Source organism: Sphaeramia orbicularis, chromosome 13 (genome assembly GCF_902148855.1).
Source record: "Sphaeramia orbicularis chromosome 13, fSphaOr1.1, whole genome shotgun sequence".
NCBI lineage: Eukaryota > Metazoa > Chordata > Actinopteri > Kurtiformes > Apogonidae > Sphaeramia > Sphaeramia orbicularis.
The window spans coordinates 23,009,668-23,031,686 of record NC_043969.1 but is presented as its reverse complement, the minus strand read 5'-3'; the positions used below and the strand labels follow the sequence as shown (position 1 = coordinate 23,031,686).

The 22,019-nt window shown below is 37.1% G+C and overlaps 1 protein-coding gene across 2 annotated transcripts in view; it reads right to left on the bottom strand.

Annotated features, from left to right (window-relative positions):
- The window catches only part of relt (RELT TNF receptor), a 37,422-nt gene extending 17,722 nt beyond the window's left edge, over positions 1-19,700 (bottom strand). Inside the window, exon 1 of one of the 2 annotated variants that reach the window (XM_030153108.1) lies at positions 19,488-19,700. The gene's annotated coding sequence lies outside the window, so the exon portion shown is untranslated. Of the gene's footprint in view, positions 1-1,338; positions 1,602-19,487 lie in introns of those variants that run through there. The other variant, XM_030153109.1, reaches the window with a different exon arrangement.
- Positions 19,701-22,019: the final 2,319 nt, after the last annotated feature.

Genomic DNA, 22,019 nt, shown 5'->3' with positions numbered 1-22,019 from the left:
TTTAACATGAATCACATTCTTTTTAAGGACATGAGTGGATGAATAAGGGCTTTTCTGGTGCTATTTTTGGCCCATATGCTCTCACATACACATTTAAAACAATTATTCATGCTGCAGCACAATCATTTGCCAACACATGCTGACTTGTTAAAACTGAATATGTGACAATAGAGACACCTGGAATTAGTATTTTAGTACATGAGATAGAAAAAGGGCAGTAAAGCATAAAGCAACATGAAAGAGAAGATGGAAATAGAAGATACAAATATGATGTAAAGTAGATCTGGGTCTACCTTATATTATATGTCACAAACATGTTTAGGTCTGCATCCTTCAAGTGACTATATTTTACTACAGGAAAAACAATGCTGTCATCTCTAAAATTAGCGATTTGAAGTTGGAAAATGCTTGACAACAACCCTCAGGATAACCTTTTTCCATAAACAATATTTTGTTATATAAAGGAGGAGGGCTGACACTCTACAAGCACAGACATAACATTCAATAAAAAAAATCCAGAAATCTTACTAAAAATGCAAATTCCTCCCACTCAGCTGGTTTGCATCTGAATTTCATCTACCGGAACTAACTTACAGAAATAAATGCAGTGCCTAAGAAGTTGTTTAAAACAGTGTTTGACATGTAATTGAATGAGCTGTTCTGTGAAATGTGACATTAAAACTAATTGCCTCCAAATCTTACATCTACTACCTGACTTTTAATTAACCGATATGCAAATGTAAAAAAAAAAAAAGATAAAACATACAGCTCCAATTTGCGGTCGCAGTTACGATGATGTGAATTCACCCAGGACTAGTATTATCAGGGGGAACCTCAGAATGCAGCGGGTTATTTGCGGTGGAGATTTCACTTTCCAAATTATAGACAGACGGCTTCACACGGCGTAAAAATCCCTGACAAGAGCTCACCGATAATCACACCACATCCTGCAGCACTTCAGGCTCTCTTCAGTCTCATAATCTCAGAAAGCTCCTTAAACATCAAGTGGACTTGACCAAAGTAAAGATTGATTTTTCTTCAGATTTTTTTGCACAGGGAGAGAATATAACAGATGGAGTTGCTGGCTCCAAACCAGCCTATAAAAGAGCAGCTGAACAACGAGTAAACATAAAAGGCATTTAGACAAAAAGGGAGGTGGAAAAAGTGATGGATGACAGAAGAAAGTGGATGAACAACTGCAGATGAGAAGAAAAGGAAATTTAAAATGAAACAATGAGAACAGAAATGAAACAAGGACAGATGGTGAAAAAAGAAGACAGAGGACAGAGAATGAAAAACAAGAACAAATGGAGAAGAGGGAGCAACATATATACATACCCCAGACTTGCAGTGGACTGAAACAGTTGCCGTGGCAACTTAGCGAAGATGCTGTGTGTAGTGCAACTAATGCTGAGTCAGGATCAAACTAATATCTACACAAAAACCTGATCAAAGTTGTACTTGGTGCAACTTTGACAGATGGTGCAAAACTTCAAAAATGACTAAAACAACTAAGAGCTAGAAATAAGTTTAAGATATTCATGAATTAAAAAAAAAAAATCTCAGTTTAAGTGAATACTAAAATTCATACTATCAAGGTCATGAAGAGTTGGTGGAAATAAGTCAGACATGCACACATATGTGTAGCTGAATGGTAAAAGTCATTGTACCTGACTGTCTTATACTGTCACTCTGACCACAGACACACCCCTGACATCCTTAGGACATGCCTCTTCTATCATAGCTAAAACAGTGTGTGTGTGCGTGTGTGTGTGTGTGTGTGTGTGTGTGTACTTGTGTGTATGAATGTGTGCTGTATGAGTGTCTGTGAGTTCATGTGTGTGTGTGTGAGGGGTGAGGCCACTTAAAGCACCTCATCACCTGTGACCACACAGCAAAACATAATGTCTTAAACATTAGTTAGCAGGCAAATCAGCACTTCTACACTCTGACCCATTCATTCTGTTACTATGAGTGGTCAGGACACACACATGTACACAACACATATAGAGTCATACACAACTACCACCTATACAGCATATCACCATGTGTGCACAAACACGCACAAACACACACACACACACACACGCACACACACACACACACACACGCACACATCTGGAATGCCATAACGTCCAGCCAACACCAAGTTGTTTCTTATACAAACAAGAAAATAAAAATGTAACGACTTTATGATTTTGGTTCGGCAAGGCCCTCATTCCAATGACAGGCTTCTGAAGCATAATTTCAGGGAGCAAGAGAATGATAAAGTGAAGATAGAAAAACCACACGTTTGAAAAAACAACATGGGGCAAAGGCTGATCGAGCCGTGAAGGAGGAAAAGAACAGGGATGGAAAAAGGAGAAAGTGGCAAGGAGTGAGACTGCTAAAACTTCAGCCTGATAGCACGATATATATAGAAGTATTTGTTAAAAGGCCATACAGGCCAGAGCAAGAGGCTAATTACAGGTCACGTACATATGCATGCCCCCTCCCACACACACAATCATGTGATGCTGAAAAAAAGGAAAAAAAATGATCAATAAAAACTACAATGATAGAGAGAGAGCAAAACAAAAATGGGACCTACAATTAAATATTTCTTTTTTGGAATGTGTCAAATGACAAATTGGACTGCGTAAGAGGGGTTGAGGAATGCTGCTGCTTCCACAGACAACCTCGTTTAACCTCTAAAGTGAAGCCTTGGAAACAATGAATTAAAGCGACTGATAGTGGAAGTGGAAGCAGAGGTCAGTGAGAGTGAGTGGTGAGTGCAAAAACCCCACATCAGCATTATGGGAAAGGACTGTGTTTTACTGCAATGCTTTACAAAGACTAGATTGAGAATATAATGCACAAAAAAATCAGTGTCAATTTGAGTCTTTTGTGCTTGTATGATGGACCACAAAAAGCATTTAAATTATCTGTTATGTGTAGAGATAGACCGATATATCGACTGGCCGATTTATAGATTTTTTTCAATATCGGTCATCTGCCTTAATTTTTTTTTTTTTTTTTTTCAAAGCTGATATTTGATCAGAAGTAAAAATGTTATGAGAGATCAGGTACCTGTGTGGGCAGCACTTGTAGTTCAATAAATGTTACAAGAGTACTATGTGTACGTGTATTAATAATTTCATTTATATTGCTGCATAAAAATCTTAAATATCTGAATCTTTCAATTGTATTTTACAGTCAATGTACTTTAAAAAAAAAAAAAATCGGCCTTAAATATCAGCCTCAAAAATCAGCTGTAGATATCAACCATTGGCTGACCAAATTTTTAAAACAATCGGTATCAGCATCAGCCTTAGAAAAACCCATATCGGTCAACCTCTAGTTATGTGCTACTCAACTTCATTACTCAACAATTTCGTTTGGAAAAAAACTAACTTTAACGTCACTACAGCATGTCACCTATTTCACCTGAGACCACACATGTATACAACAGCAACATATGCAGTGAAACTGTGTTGAAATGGCAAAGTGTATAACAAAGCATATCCAAAAATTATGTTCAAAACGTGCGACTACTCTCAACTAAACAGCTAGGACATCCCTGCCAGCTCCGTCTGCATGTGACACTGCATTTAAAGTCCAATATGTTTGAGGTTTTCCCCACAAACCCACTACAGAAGCGACCGCCACATGTGGGCCTTCCACTGCCCTGACAGACACATGTCCATCCCTTTGTCCACGTGCACTATTGAGTGAACATCATAGACTCTGACATGGACACATGGCCTCCTCCACTGTCAAGACATTTTTAACACAAACTTCCACATCCACCACACGTGTACAGCATCATCCTGGGACAACTTTGTTTCAGTCGAGGTCACAGGAGTTTGCTTTGGATACCTGCACTGTGTTCATTAATTCTGTCCAGTCACTGATGTGATGTTTTTGATGACATGATAGGAAGTCACTGGGTCTACTATTTGGGCTTTTCTTGCCCACTTGACAATTTGGTATAATCTGGTATACCCTCAGAGAGCAATCAGACAGGTTTATGTACAGTTGTATGTTTGATAATGTTTGAATCACTAAGCCTACCAATACATTTCTTTCTTAGGTTTTCAGCTGTATAAGATGTGTGATTTTTTTTTAAATTTTCTGAGGTTCAGAGGCTTCATAGTGAATGTGGAAACACTATCATATTCTGCAACATTGATTCTACATTAAAACCCATGTTGTTGGTTTTTTTGACAAAAACAGTTGTTCTAGAAGCTTGAACAGTTACTGTTGTTTTCGTGAAAAAGACGCTTGCAGAATGCAAAGAATAATGTTATAATAGTGTAATACACTATAATAGTGTCAAATTACTTAGGAAAGGTTAAATGTAGAAAAAATCATTTGGAAGGCAGCACAAAAATACTTTAAAGTCTTTAGGGGTTAAAGAGCCATTAAATTCAGCTCAGTAGTAATTTTTTTTTTTTAATAATTATGTAAAAATGTCTACAGGTACAACACATTGACTGACAGTTGATTTTTAATGGCTGATGTAATAATATTTTCAAGTAGAAAAAGCCAATTTTCAGTCAATATCATTCCCAGCACTTCTCCTAGAATTTCTGAACTGAAAATTAATTATAAAGTGGATAATTGCTGAACCAAACATCTAACTTTACAAAGCTATTGTTACTATTTGGCATCAACTGATAGTTTGTAAAGCATCCTACTGGTGCAGGTCTTTGAGACATTATATATCAACCAAATCAACTACTATTTTCAGCTTCAGCTTTGAAAGTTCTTAATTTTACTTTTATCATTGTATAATGTCATTTGGCTCAGAGTCTAGTAGTTTGGCCCTTTTGAGCATTAAATCTGTATGTTATACTTTACTATTTCAACTTCTTGTGGGCTAGCTACAGTTTTTAACATGTGCAATAAGGTTTCAGCCAACATACTATTTTTTGATCATTTACTAAAGATCAGCATCAGTTTGTAATTGTATTTAAAAGTTTTGTTTAAAAAAAAAAAAAAAAAAAATTATATGTGTATTTATTTATTTATTTATTTATTATTTTTATTTTTATTTTTATTTTTATTTTTATTTAATTTTTTTTTTTTTTTTTTTTTGGTGGGGTGGGGGGTAATCAAATATCCTTGACATGCTGGAGAAGTATCCCCGAGGTTATATGTTTCCTGGTTGGGAACACCTACAGTCATCCATATTAGTTTAAAGGATCTTGTTTTAATACAAACATATTCACTGACATAGGATTCACAGGAAACGTGTGCTTCATCTGACTTATGTCTCACATCTTTCCTCCACGTGCTCTTTCCTATTTCACTAGCCTCGCATCCAGCTGTCAATTGTGAATTTTCATTTTATTGTTTCCCTTTTCACAACCAGTCTTGCTTTATGTCTGTGTCAGCCATGTGTTCTGGTCAGAAGGCTGCAGTCAGATGGATTTGTAAGCAGAAAGGGCAAAAAAAGAAATAGAGGGAGGCGGGAAAAAATGTAGACAGAGGGAAAGAAGACGAGAGGAGAGGATATAACAGGGCATTAACACCTCTCAGAATATCTCAGCTTACACAACAAAGAAGCCAGTGGACACCAACACCCATGTGCCTTCGTCATTTTATGTGAATGGACAAAAACAAGAGAAATGATAGGAGGAAAAACACACCAAAGGAAAGGGAGAAGAGTGTGACCAGTTTTGCTAAATTGTGTAAAACAGTAATTACCCTCAGTGCTGTTGTTTGACACATCCAAAAAACAAGTCACGACAACATCAGATGACCAGTGACATTTTCTGTTTTGTTCAGAGAACCTAAAATTAGCAATAATAAAGAAGTAATGACAAAGGCATGACAAAAACATGGACATTATTCTGTTCTGTGGTGGTTTTTGGGGTGAGGACCAGAGTCGCAGCTAGTGTGTTTGGGTGCTTTTTCTGGCTCCTTGATGTCATGCTGCAGCTGAGCTAAAAAATCCTACTGGATGAAGCTGTAAAGGAAGGAAGGAACCACAAAAGAGGAAACACAAGAATGAGTGGAACTCAGCTCTTTTCAGCTTGAGGTGACTGAGCAGTAACACAGATCAAAGGTAAAGCAGGGTCAGGCCACCACTATATTCACTTCCAAACAATGAGCTGTGCACAACAGGAATCTGCAAAGACATGACTCTCATATATTTAATCCCACAGTTCATTTTAGTGTCAGGTCTACATGAACAAAAATACATTCTTACAGAAGTTGAAAGACTATAACTACAGCCTGAGTCTGGAAACACGGTGTGATGATAAACAGCAGACAATGAGACATTTGTTGAGTCACTGGATATGCCTTGAAACCAGATCCTACCACTGCCTCTTTTAACCAAGATCTCTGTTTTGATTTCTGCCCTAGTAGCATAAAAACCCTTTGCATTTTATCTGAGCCACTGACCTCTAATTTATCCATGATGTAACCTGTTAATATAATGTCACCTAACCATATAAAATGGGCTCAGAATTACTTTAAGTGCTGTGTCAAAAGGAAGTTTCATGTTAACTGTTTCTGAAAGTGTTACTGATTGGGTACAGGAGTGTTTGGGATGGACCATCATTGAGGAGACATGTGTTGTGGTTGCACCAATCAGCCTTCTGGGTCTTTTTGGGAAGAAATTGATGATGTCGTTCCAAAATATGAATGAAACAGTCCCATCAGACTGTTACCAGCAACAAATCCAGAGGTGAAGGTCTGTCATGGTCAACGTTGGTATCAATGCAAAGTCAGAACTACTTGGTTAGGTTTTTGGATGTGTTGTGTTGACTTCTTTAGTTTTTGAGGGAAGGGGTCACCAAATGCCCTACAGCCGTGCAGATTTCAAGAAGACAACGCAAAGCAAATTGTACACCTACCCCAAAGACTGGCTGAGGAAGTAAAGGGTGTTGGACTGGTCTGTCTACACAACTGCATTGTCCACAAACGAGAATGTGGTGCAAAATGTGACAATGAGGACCCAGTAGTTCTTCATATTTAAAACTTGTTTTCAGGATGAATGGGACAAAAATACATCTGAAAATCTAACCTTATTAGGTCTCACTTTATGTCTTCAGTCCCACAACATCATAAGTGTTGTGATAAATGACGTTTTCATGGTGAAATGTCACAGACTGCAGACAATTTACTAATCACTTCCGTTTTAATTACTGTCAACATTTTGTCCCAACTTTTTCTGATTTGGGCGTGTATCTTAATAGTATGTTGCAAGTAAAGGATAAGTGGCCAAAATCCCGGTTTATGTATATCAACTGACTTGAACTTCGAATTTTCTGCTTTGAAGTTTCTGTTCTTTTACAGCAAGAGGAAACATTAAAAAACAAATATTACAGGGTTTTTTAAGTGGGGTTTTACCTTTGCATAGACCCAGACTAACTGTTCCAGACTTTATCATATTCTTAATTCCAAACTACTGAATAGCTGACGAGTATTTTCTCTTCATCTGCAAATTTCCCTCCAAACATACACTATGATGGTGGAATGCTGTACTTTATGAGCCGAAGCTTTCCTGTCTCTATATGATAAAAAAAAAAATACAATGACAGTTAGACTGCTATTCCTGTAAGGAGCCACGAGACAAAATTACAATCTCCATACATTCATTCAAACATCTACAATACACAATAAACTATAAACATAAACAATTACACAAAATGGGATCATTATACAAAGCAAAACACCTATGAAAGCAATAATGTTAAACAAACCATTAAACATGTTGGCAGGCTAACAGTTCTGACCGCAATGGTAAGAATGTTCTGACTGGAAGATAAAAGTTCAAAATTCAGTAAACGCCTAATGTACAGAATACACTACATGTACATGTACAAACAGTACAGGGCCATTTGATTCCTATGCACAAAAGCTTTGTGGGCCATCCCACTAAATATTAACAAACAAAAGGACACACACAAAAACCTAAACAAGTAGCTTAGGTGTACTCCACATGGGAGTCCAGTGATAAACCCATTCAGCCCAAGCAGTGAGAACATACTTAGGTACATATGATATAGATCAAACTAAACACTGTATGTGCACAGAAATGGACTGAATCTTGTATCCTCTATAATAGTGTCTGGTAGTTGTTCATCTTAAATATAAGAAATCCATCATTGTTATGATCATTACACTAATTTGATGATCTGTCTGGCAGGTTGTGCTCTGTGCACAGTGTGTGGTGTTTGTAATAGCAGAGACATAACATTATATAAGATGGATATGAAATGACTATAAGCACATTCACAGTAATTCAATAAAAACGGGAACATTTGGACCCAAAGGTTAGACCACTTTGGAATTACAGTTTTGAACCATATTATTTCAAGTATTTTAAATGACTGAGTGCTTTTTGTGCTGAATTTACTATGTCACGTCATGGTGGACAGTGTCACAGCTAAGCCCAGATTGAACAGACTCACAGGTTTTACATCATTGTTACCATAAAACTCAAGTCTTAATCATCTGTGACTCACTACACATCTATTTTGACGGGGTTTTGCCTTCATTTCTTCACACAGTCCAGCACAAGTAGGAACAAGTACCTTGTTCTTTCCTTAAATATTTGGCTGGTATGAATAATGATGACACTTTAATCTTCAGATTTCTGTCATTTGCGCTGAGTCGAACTACACTACGTGTCATCACAAGACAAATACTTTAAAGCAATAACTCAATGCTTTAAGAGCGCTTGTCTTAGATTCCTATAACTCTTAAAAAAGCCCTGGGATTATCTCAGATGCTTTGTCATCAAGGTTTTTCCACTGTTTTATTCCTTAGAGGATGATTACAAAAGAGTATGTTTACTATCATTTGATCTTTTTAGTAAAATTTCTCCCTCATGAACAAAACTCACATGGTGAATATGAGCCAAAAATGTTTGAAGCTATGATAGTCTGTTCTTTTTCTGTTAGATCTGGCAAAAATACTAACATGAATTGTGAAATAAAGCAGTTTGATAGAAGAAAAAATGGGACCAGATGACCAACTTGTGCCTCAATAAAGATCTCATCTTTCCAAAGACATGCCAGAAGACTTGGATTCTCTCTGTGCCGTAAAGATGAAACAAAGAATCCCCACACGATAATGGTTACCTGTTCAGACATCACACCCCGTGGTGTGTTCAGACTTGGGGAAGACCTTGATGTAATGCACATTAAAATTATCCTATGGTCCAAAAGATGAAATACAATACAAAAGAACTGAGCAGGCAAAAAAAGGTTTAAGGTAATTACACTCCATTGTCCATCAGACATTTCGTGGACCGACAGATAATGTGCACGTGTACGACAACGACGCGATAAGGACAACCATACCCTCTGTTTGACTTAATGGAGGTGCCCATTATCGGCAAATGAAAGGCTGATTTAAGCCAACACTTTCTACGTTAGTACTGAGACAATGTCTCATTATGGGGAGGGTGTCTGGTGTCCAGGCAGGTGTCGCCTCTCCACACATGTCAGTGGACGCGTTCCTCTTTCGGCCTCTTTGAGTTAGTGTGCCCTCTACCAGTCCTGCTCCCTGTCCTTAGGTTGCTGTAATGTCACCCGTCATGTTTTCCAGTGGAAACGTACACCGGCAGAGACCTGACTCCTGTCTCCTCCACTTTGTCAGTCAGACATCACCAGGTTTACCGGAGAGAGTAGATGTTTATGTTTACAGCTCTTTGACACTGCAGCAACCAGAGACGTCACAACACAGGAGCAGAGACGACGCCGTCCCACATTCCCCGACCCACCATCAGCTCAAACACCATCAGGATAACACAAAGCCTTCAGACACAAACTCCTCTGCCATAGTTCACAGTTCACCTTTAATCTGTCCCATTCCAATCATATTCCCTATCTTAATTCTCAAACATCAAAACCTGAGTACTTAAGTTGCCATGCAGTGATCTTGAGAAATCTGAAAGACCATTTATTCTTTAGTAAATGACTCTTTAAAGGGGTCATATTTTGCTGAATCCACTTTTATTAGTCTTTGGCACATTTATTTGTGTATTTGGGGACCTTAATAGTTCATAAAGTTTGAATTTGTAAGGTCAAGACTTCTGATGAACATTTCTCCGAGTACGCCATAATTGTTTATCAGCAGCAGCGGTTGTAGTCCATACTGAAAATATGTCCAAACTTCGAGCCAATTATCTAAAATGTTCAACTGTTGGTTGTATTAACAATCTCAAGTGGCTGAATGGGACAGAGCAGCACAGTCAACAACCCAGAAGGGGGTGGGGTCATGTGCATTTTAAGGGCCAGTGCTCAAAATGACCTTTCTGGTGTCATTACCCAAAAATAGGGTTGAAGATGGACCTGTGGAGTTTAATTAATGAAGAATTCAGACCCAGGCATAGCATTTACAGTTTATGTAGACCACAGGGAAATGTTTTAAAATGCATAATTCCATTTAAAAAGCTAAATATCACTCCTTTCATGTCTGCTGCCTTGCAAACAAGCCCACTGCAATTACTGAGAAGTGTTTTCCACAAGGAGACCAGAACAAATCTGGCAGCCCACCGGTGGAAAACCACAAACTAATTTCTGTTCCCAAAGCCATTTTTAAAAACCTAAGGTCTTCATGTTTTATTTTTATTTTTGTATTTTTGGGTTTGAGGTGACAAAAGTAGACCGTGGGGCAATGTGAGTTGCTTGAGCGTAGGTGTTTTTACAAGTCTGGTATTTTCCATTACATCACTAGCATCATTACCAATGGGATGTAAATCACATCCTTATGTTTAGGCACCACAAATCATAATTTATAGCTTTTACACACATTCCAGCTCTAAATAACCCTCAGCCCTCTGTTACACACTGTTGCCCATAATGTTGGAATAAAACATTTTTACCTCTTCTCATGAAATGACTGTGACAATATCCTTTATTCCTGATAAAGTGTAACTGGAACTAAGTGTGTAAACATTGCACCAGGTCAAAGGTGGTTATTAATGTGTATAAATAGGAATAAAAAGAGGAATGTGTCTGAAAACAAAATTCCAACTCTTAGGGCAACAGTGAATGACAAAATCTGATGTTTGGTTTTGTAATTATGTGTAAAAATGTGTTTTCTTCATGGGTGATAAAGAATTTACAGAAAGTGTGTCATGTAGTGTTTGCACATTCCATATATAAATATATAAATAAATAAATAAATAAATAAATAAATATACACACACACACACACACATTTATTTATATAAAGTTTTTTTTCCACACATGAGGTCATGAATTCCTGACTTTTCACTAATCACAGACAATCCAGTTTCTCATTAACATGTATGAATTAGAAAAGTGAAATAAAAATGACACATAGAAAGAAATTCTGCAGCCTAGGAGATCCTCAATTGCTGTCTGCAGTTTCCAAACCACTGAAAAACTAGATACAGACTGTTCTAATGACTGGATGACAAATTATCATGAGGAACTGGAACAATATGGAGAGCCTCCATTCCAGGAGTGGATGACAGAAGTGGGAAAAGTAGCGGCATAAGAAAGAATGTCATATTGGATGCAGGACGAGACAAAAATATCTTTTGAGATGGAGCAAATACCTGGAAGCTTTAGATTTCAAAGACTAAAGACCCAGATGACATGCACTGAAAATACAATGTTCACATGCCTCATGTATGTACTGTATGTGTGCATATTACGATTAGACACCTCTGTATTATGGTGTATGTATATAAAGTCATGGAAAAAATTATTCAACCACCCCTTGCTTTCTTCAATTTCTTATTCATTTTAATGCCTGGTACAACTAAAGGTACATTTGCTTGGACAAATATAATGATAACGACAAAAATAGCTCATAAGAGTTTAATTTCAGAGCTGATATCTAGTCATTTTCCATGTTTTCTTGATAATAACCAAAATCACTTAAGTTCTTACATCAATAGCTATGGCACTGTACTGCCAAAACCAGTGCTTTTAGACATTCCATGTTTTCTTTTCTGTCTGTTTTAGTCACATGATACACACAGGAGTTAGAACGTAGTTGCATAATTATTATTATATGTTGACTTTTGATGGTCTAATATTTTTTTCCGCAACTGTATTATATACATGGATACTCAAAGTCGAAATCTGTGGCATAAAAAGCCACTATAGTGATATGAAGACCCCCTTCTTGTTACGGGTGGGCAGGTAATTTACCAGTGCTCTAATGTTAATATTAGATGTGTGATGATGTGATATGTTTGGAAAAAGAAAATTTAAAAAAAATGCAAGTCATAAAAAAAGAAATTCTGAAACCTTTCACTCAAAATGTAGACTGAACCACATACACATGTATTTAAGGATATAAATATGCTGTGTTTTAATCTGCATTCAATAACGCTATAAAAGTGCTGCTACAGATGAGAGGTTCAATTTCCTGCTTTGTTGGCTACATTGTCATTACTCAGCGGTTGTTTTGAAACGGGGCATGTCTGTAGCACTGCTCACATGAGGGACTATGTGGATCCTCTCCAAACATGACACACACAAACACACCACGCACACACTCATTCACTGGCTTGTGCCTCGTCACAAAGAGATCGACCCGGACATGCTGGTGTGTGATTTGTTCTGGCAACTAGAAGCCAGCCATTGGTCACTGGCGAGTTCAGATAGCAGATTGTGGTTGTTTTCACATTGGTCTTTCCTCCCCAGAGAAAAGCTGTGGGGGCAACAAACGTCCACAATCTCCTCTTCCTCCTTTTTTGAAAGGTTTATTTTAAGTCTGTATCATTAAACTGTATACAGTAGGGAGGGAAAGACGGGGTAAGTGAGGGAGGTAGAGGAGAAAGGTCATGAACTCCAGCAAAGCAGGGCAAGATTAACACTGTCTGCTTTTATCTTGTGGGAGAGACGTGAAATTGTTGGGGTAAAACCACTTGAGCCAAAGCCAAATCATAAAACCCTATATAAAAGTACAAGCATAATGCACCATAGAATTAAATCTAAATGTATAGAATAACAAATTAAAAAAAATCATATTAGAAAATGTACACAAATTATAGCTGTCTTGTTTGCACATTTTGAGCTAATAATATAATTAAAACAAATTGGAAGGTGCTTGTTAACACAATTTGTGGAGTCAAAGAGAGCACAGAATGTGTTCAGTGGTCTATAGTTTGTGCTAAAATGTGCTAAAACTTACATACAGTACGTTGGTAAGAGTTGGCTCCAGGCTGGCTAATGTTTTCAAGATGTATGATGAAGTGAATACATATATACAAAGGTTTATGTACATTAATATAATAGATTTATATATCTTTCAATAGAACAGGAAAAGTGAATATTTTCTTGTTCTTTCAAGTAGGACTGAGAGCTCAGAGACAAACACATGCCTTCTGATTAATACAGATTTTTTCATTAATTTGAAAAATCCAAGTTTTGACCCAATACTCTGTCTTTAAACATACAACCAACTAGCACTTAGGACTTGAGCTTTCATTATTACTGACACCAATTTGGTAAAGTTTCACTCCTTTTATTCTTGACGCATTTTGTTTATTGATCAATGTTACGTGTGTTCATACAGCTTAGTGTTCATTATTCTGTGTTAAAATTATTAACACAGTGAGTAGGTTTAAATTAATGTGCCAAATCTCACAAAAGTGTTTGTGCCAGTTGAATACATGCTGTCTAGAGTGTGTGTCCTTTATCTGTGGTATTAACCTGAATAAGTAAAAAGTAGAACATTCCTGTCTGAATTGTACTGAAACTATGAAGTAACATAAAGTTGCAGTAAAATATGCAGATATATCAGCTAAAGAATGTAGTTACAATGATGGATGTGTAAACTTCTGACACAAAAGAGCTGAAACATCCGGGAAGTGACTGTTTTCCACCTCCTGACTTTAGTAAGAATGAGGTCAACAGAAACTCTGCAGCATGACTCTGCAGTTTACTCACTTACTGTAAAGTCATGAGGAGTGCAGCAAATGAATGAAGAGTGGTGGTCTCCTGAGGACAGCCTCATCCTCAGAATGACAATTAACCAATGAAGACCCAAATATACACCAGTACCCAAAAGCATCTACTGATCTAAAATGTTTAATTCCTGTTAATCTACTAATCCTATAAATACAAGTACCTAATTGGTGTAAAATGCAGTTTGTCATCTTTTCATGGTCATCAGATATGATCCATTTAGACGTTCAGAGGCTCCTTAGTTACCATGGTGGGAGTTTGATAAATGACAGTGGATGGAGACACTTGGTTTATGCTCAGTTAATGAAAGATTTTACTGAAAAAGTCACTTTTCTCTGTTTTTGGTATGATAACCCTCAAATGTAATCTCAGCTTGATGATTATCCCATAAAGACCCAGTACTATTTTTGTGGCAGTTCCCTAATTAATTTTTCTCTATTACGATTACAAGGGAGTGGCTACTTACTCACACATTACAAACTTTTTGCTGTTGTCTCACTGGCTGCCACACCTGCAGTCCCTGAGTATAAAGTACAGTCTTCCTCTTTCTTTGTAACACCCCAAACAAGGCACATGATGACATGTGTTGGTGTGTTTTTAACTCCAGCCCCAAATAATTAATCTACAGGCCCTCATGAAATAAAAGCTTTTTACAATTTCTATTTTTCCAGCCAAGTGAGTGCCTAGATTTTTGTCTTTTTTCTATAATTTTTCTCTATATTTAATCTTTCTTAAGTAATTTTCACCATTCATTACAATATTGTCCTCTTATTTTGAGTTTCAGTTTAAATCATGTATTCCTTATATGAACTTTATTGATCATCTAGATGTTCATTAAAGTTCAGAGTAAATTCAAAGGTTATACTATTTGAAACAGGGCAAACAGAAGAAAAAGTGACTTTTTCAGCAAAATATATCATTAACTGAACATAAACCCAGTGTCTCCATCCACTGTCATTGATCAAACTCCATGGGTTTTACTGGTGAATCAATGTTGTAGAAGATGACGGTGTTTCCACGTTCACTAAGGAGCCTCTGAACATCCAAATGGGTCATATCTGACGATAATGAAAAGATGATAAACTGTATTTTACACCAATTATTTACATGTATTGAGAGGATTAGTGGATGAACAGGCATTAAACAGTTCATATCAGTAGATGCTTTAGGTCACCAGTGGCTACTTGGGTTTTTGTAGGATAAAGTACATGATCACTAAAATAAATATAGGAAAATACCTGATTTTCATTGAAATAATGCAAAATGGAGAAGACAGTGTTGTGATAAATCACTTAAGAAAGACAAAAATGAATTAAAACAAGCACTGGGTCTTTATGGGTTGATAAGGAAGACGGGAAATTGTTTCGCATAAAATGAATTACAAATGTGGTACAGCTACACATGAGGGATACCGCTATGAACAACCTATTGTACTAGTCATTCAGCTTTCTCATTAAAAAATAACCTGTAATTAACCTTGGGTGTGTGTGGCCGGGTATATGCTATATGTTACAGTGTAAGTGAGTGTAAATAGGAGAGCATGTTTGTGCTCGTGCCAACATCTTTCCAGGTTTTTATGTCTAGGTCCCCCTTTAATTACACCATCCTACACCAAAGTGCGTGTGCAGAGCGCTGAGCCAGCTTGGATCAGGATCTGCGGTCCGTGCAGTTGGAATTTCTTTGGCACCGACTTTCCTGGCTGACATTGGGAAGGCCGGCCGCTGTGGCACGGGGATGGAGGACCGTCTGGCGGTGTTCCCAACCACTCTGGTTTGATACATGGACAGACATCTGACCAGATTGACGGCTTAATTAAAGCTCAACTCTGCCTTTGACTTCCTTATCCTCACCCACACACATTCATACAAAGGTGAAGCAGTGCATGCATCTATAAGTGAAACAATCTACCCACTTATGCAGCCTTTCATATGTGTTTTTCTGTGTGTTCATATGTGAAGGTTATAATAATAGATGCCATTGAACTGTAATCACTTGGGCACACAAACCACAAATAATTATCTACATACTCAGCACTATGAAATTAAAACGTTCCCCAAAATGATCATTTATCTGTGTGTCTATGTCATGTCAGTATTAATTTTGCTGTTACAATTACATGTTTGGCATCAATAAGGTGACAAATACAGCATGTTTTGTGATCACAGGCCAAAAGCATGTGTGAAAAGTAGATATGCAAAGCTGTCCAATACTCATTAGAACTACCAGACCAACAAAACTTTAACCTTCTTACTAAACAGGTACAGAGCATATACACAGCCATAGATGTGGGGTTGTTTTTGCATCACACAGTCAGGTCCAATAGAAAGTAGCCATAAAAATATCTGTAAGTGTTTTCTGGCACATGTCTGTAATCTTAGACAGACTTTTGGCTCTCACACACACACACACCTCTGGGCTCCTCTCCAGCTCATTTTTTGTGATACGCAAATAAATTATACATTAACAGAGCCAATAGAGGAATAACCATAAATATTTACCATTTATATGTGCAGCAGCATCCTTTGTCCATCTAATTTGCTTGACCAAACCACAGAAATTACCTCTCACTAACCACAGCATACATTTCCATACACATATAAAGTACATGTTCTACAAAAAATAGTTAACACAAGAATAAACAGGTCATAACAAATGTTGAAAATGCTTTTCTTTGCCATATATCACATACTCTATTCATTTTCTCAAACCAGGTCATGATGAAGGTAGTGACAAAGTGTAATTCCATTCATTAATGAAGGACTGTCACATTAACAGCGTCTGAGGAATAAGGCTGTGAAGCTGTACAAGGCCCTCTTCTGGTGACACAGTGTGTGCATGTGGAGCTGTGTGAGACTAGTCCGCAGCTATTGATACAGGCGTGGAGGAATTTTGCGTCAGACAATAGAAGCCCCCTGCCAAAAATGACAATCCTATCTTGGCGCTGGTCTAAGTGCATGCGTCTGTGTGGACCCAGAGCCAGACCTCGCAGTACAGGGAGGTGAGTTCATTATGCATCACTAAAGCCCAGCAGCACCAATGCTGTACACGACAGGCCTGGAAGTATGTTCCCAATGTGTCAGTTCATTGTATTTTGTTAAACTATTAATTTATCATTCAATTTGAAATGTCAAAATCCAATGAAAAATATTCCAAGTTTTTCAGAGCCCTATAGGTGATGTCTACTCAGAGAAACAGTCTGTAATTTAATTGCATTCGAACCAATATTAAAGATAGGAGGTAAAAATACTCAACTAAAAAAAAATAGGACAATAGTTTCAACAATTCATTAACTAATCAACTACATCTTATGAATTTACAACTGATTTGATAATCGATGAACAATTTGTGTGATCTTTTAAAGACAAAAAGTCACATTTATCTGATTCTATCCACTGAAACATGAATATTTTTGTGGTTTCTTTGTTCCTCTGTAACAGTAAACTGAATATCTTTGCATCTGGGACCAAACAACTAGAGTCAATGTCATCTTGGCCTTTGGGAAATGCTTTCTCATCATTTCCTGGCCACCATTTTTGAGATTGAACAATTAATTGAGAATATAGTCAACAGATTAATTATTAACATCAGTTATGGCGCCAGTTAACTATGAACTCTCAACTTTATTTTTGCATATGATGATTATTAATTGTACTATCAATGTCTAAACACATCGAAACCTTTATGCTACAACAGTTCTGACTATTAAAGACTAGTAGAATATAGGTTACAGTATATATAGGAGCAGGTCACTTTATTGAATTAACCCGTTCATGCATAGTGGTCACTACAGTGTACAGTTATTCTACAGCTGTTCTCTTATATATTCATGGGTTTTGTTGTTTTAGTTCCATATCAGCCAACACAGTGGACACTTATGCATAATCCCAAACACTGCAATTCATACCATTGATGTAACTTTGCTGCGCTTGATAAACCTGATCTGCAGTAACATGTTTTAATGTAAATCAATTACTAGTTGTTATTAGACTGTAATTAACAGTTTTCTGAAACAAAACGTTTTTTTTTGCATATCATTTCCATAAAGTGGATAATAACTAGTATTAGAGTATGTTAAAATATGAGAAAACATCAGATTAGCTGCATTAAAAATGTCTTTATCTCAGTTCTCACACAGTATGTCACTTTCTGATACTGAGTTTTAAATACATGTTTCTTTGCTTCAGAAATTAAACGCCTAGTTTCCCGCTGAGTGGACATTTTTGTAACTCCACACTCTCAAAAATAGAGGTACCAGCTTGTACTTAAAAGGGTACAAATGCTTGTCGCTGGGGGTGTACTTTTTTGAGAGACATTTCTGTACCCTTTCGAAATGGTCCATTTTTGTACCTTAAGTACTTTACATAGAGAGAAAACTCTCGTATAGTTGATAATGCCATGATGGTTAAAGTTTGAACCGGTGGCCTAATTGAGAAAAAAAAAAAAAAACGGCATAGGCAAGCTACGACATCAAGACATGGAGGTGTGAATGAAAACTTGATAAAACAGAGATTATGGCAATAATCAGAGGTTCTGATAAGATAAATAAATTCTTAGGCTATTATCATTGAGCTAATTGGACCATTAGATTAAAACAAATTATTATTAAATATAATATAGAGTAATTACAGTATGACATATAATAAATAATGTGCTAAGCCTAATGTTTGAACTGTAATTAGGCCTACTGTTCAGTTCTCCTAGCCTATAGCCTATTCTAATGGTCTACACACATTTTTTAATGCTGCAGGGTACCTTATAGTACAAATTTGTACTTTACAGAACTTTGGACCCTTTTTCATAGTCTAAAGGTGCAATTCTAGCCTCCTAAAGACCAATATTGTACTTTAGAGAGAACATTCTTAAAAAATGTACTTATAGGTACATAAATGTTCTGATCTCGTACCTCTGTTTTTGAGAGTGCATTAAAAAATAGGTTCATTAAAAAAATTTCAATTGCATTTTTTTTTCATGCCTAAAGAGGAATAAAAACACTCAGGGAAAAAAAAAATCTTGACTAAGGCTCTCATAATTCATGCATCAAAGGGTTAAAGTAATAATGTGAGAAGGGGTGAAGGATCACAGTGAGGTTATGACTGAGCCATGCATGTGTTCCTTCTCATTCTACAGGATATGATACCACTAAGTGCTTCAGAATAGTTAGCAGCTCATTTAATGAACAGTAGGCCTCATTAGTGGCTTTGAGTATAAAATCCACCAAAGGCAGCTGGTTAAAGATCACACAGGTCAAATTACAACAGTAGACAAGATACTGAGCGCACAATAGAACAGATAATGGAATGAATATAAAATACAGACTATTATACTAGGATATTTCATTTGTTTTCAGAGTTGCCGAGCTTCAACTTTTTTTTTTTGCCTATAAACATAACAGTTGTGAAGATACGTGTCATGAAGCTGGCAGATAAAGTCACTGAACACATCACCGGCGGTCCGTGCGTAACAGTGGTCACCATGGCTGGATGGACGGGCTTTGTGGTGAGAAAAGCAGACACTGACAGACACCGACTAAACTACCGGCTTCTGCGACCATTCACTGACACTATGAGGGAAGAGAAAAGTAGTCAGACTTACCGGTTAGGTGAAGAAATGTGGTTGAAATCAGTGTTCCGATAAGAACGACATCGGCCGGTGTGTGAAATATGCGACGCCGACGTTTGGGAATGGATGAAAACCACAATGCCGGTAACAGGAGGTTCCCTTCTGTCGTTCCTCTGCCGTGTGTGGAAAAAAAACAGATATAAACAGTGAGTGGATCCGGCAGCTCACAGTGCGTCACAGCTGCAAACTGAAACCCCCGGCACTGAGGGCGTGCGCGCGCATACGTGTGTTTGTGTGTGTGCGCGTGATCCCCCTATCGGTCGGTTTCTATCGCCTTACTCATAAAGTGACCAACTTGTTTTAAGAAAATCTTCCTGGAAACCAATAAATTAATAGAAAGAATCACCAATTTCACTTATACAGACAAGATATCCAATAACCATTAAAGACTTCCCAGATAGCAAATGTTTTGGCAGTAAATATTATGGCATACATTTGGCTTTTTTGGCTTTCTTTTGGCATTATGAAAGCCTTTAGGCCAGTGTTTTTCAACCTTGGGGTCGCCTGGAACTCAAATGGGGTCGCCTGAAATTTCTAGTAATTGATTAAAAAAAAAAAAAAAACAACAACAATAAAAAATACAGGGTGTCCCATAAGTCTCCATACATAGGAGACATAATACATTCCATATATACAGGGTGGGGAAGCAAAATTTACAATATTTTGAGGCAGGGATTGAAAGACAGAGTATGACCAATTAGTTTATTAAAAGTCATGAGAATTTATTTGCCACAAGAAAATTTACATCATAGAAAATGCTTTTTTTTCTGTGTCCTCCTTCTTTCTCAATAACTGCCTTCACACGCTTCCTGAAACTTGCGCAAGTGTTCCTCAAATATTCGGGTGACAACTTCTCCCATTCTTCTTTAATAGTATCTTCCAGACTTTCTCGTAATAGTTTTGCTCATAGTCATTCTCTTCTTTACATTATAAACAGTCTTCATGGACACTCCAACTATTTTTGAAATCTCCTTTGGTGTGACGAGTGCATTCAGTAAATCACACACTCTTTGACGTTTGCTTTCCTGATTACTCATATGGGCAAAAGTTTCTGAAAAGGTATGGATAATAGTGTTAGGTATGATTATGACATCAATATATGTTTGGTTTCAAAACAATTGACGTAGTGCCTGCTGAGAAAAAACAACTAAATGTTCATTGTAAATTTTGCTTCCCCATCCTGTATATGGTTCTAACATGTATTTCTTTATATTTCAGATAACCCAAAGAATGCTTCAGCAGTGGAGGACACGCATTGAAATGTGTTCCCGACAAAATGGCAGTCATATAGAGCATATTATATAAATAAAAATGGTTTATGTCAAGAAACGTTTATTTTTCCTATGTATGGAGACTTATGGGACACCTTGTATATGGTGAGCTGAGAGAGACAATCCCAATCCATAAAAGACATGACAAACTGTGAAGCTGAAACTGAAGCACTGTGGTACTGTTTATCTTTCAAATGTTCATTGTGGTCAGTTTCAGATGCTGCAGCTCTTTCATAATTCATAGTTTGAGTTATTGTTTTTTTTTGTTTTGTTTTGTTTTGGGTTTTTTTGTATTAATTGTCAGCCTTGTAAATACAAGCTGGACTGACTGTACAAGGAAAATAAAATTCTCACTTTGTGCAGTAATCTACACCTAGCTTTTCTGTCTCTGTCCATAATAATATACATTATATAGACTAAATGTCCTCTAAAATTAACCTGTATTTGAAACATAGTATAGCAAACTATTACATGATCAAAAACAAATTAATTTTAGGGAAAAAAATTATTTGAATGTCTGGGGTCACCAGAAATTTGTGATGTTAAAATGGGGTCATGAGCCAAAAAAGGTTGGGAACCACTGCTTTAGGCTTTACTGTGGTATGATTAAGGTTATCCATAATAGATATGGAGGCACCAGCAGTATGTCTGAGTTATGGCATATGTGTGGTTAACCAAAAGACTGGACAAAGAGCGGGATCAAGTATAGGGATGGTATGGCATGTTTATATGCAAGCCAGAAGATTGACTAAAGAGCAGCAACATCTTATTATATGGATGTGTTTTGGTTGTGTTTTGGCATATTTCTGTAAAGCCAAAACACTGCGCAAAGAGCAGGAATTTCTACCCAGAAGAAAACCACACTTCATTTTAAAAGCATGATCAACACAAATTTTGGGGGAATTTTGGCCTCCTTTTGGGTCAGTTTTGGCTACTTTTTGGCTGGGTTATGGGTTTTGGGTGAATTTTGGCTTCCTTCTGGTTTGATTTTGACTTGCCTATTTTGGGCCAGGTAGGGCCCATACATCCGCCCAGAACTTTGCCAAAATGGCATGCTAGTTTTGGGCCAGATTTAAGCCACAATGATTTTGCTATCTGGGTTAGAACAGGGGTGTCAAACTCATTTTAGTTCAGGGGCCACATTCAGCCCAATATGATCTCAAGTGGGCCAGACCAGTAAAATAATAACAGTGAAAAAAGTTTAATTAAATTATGATAATGTTTACATCTACAA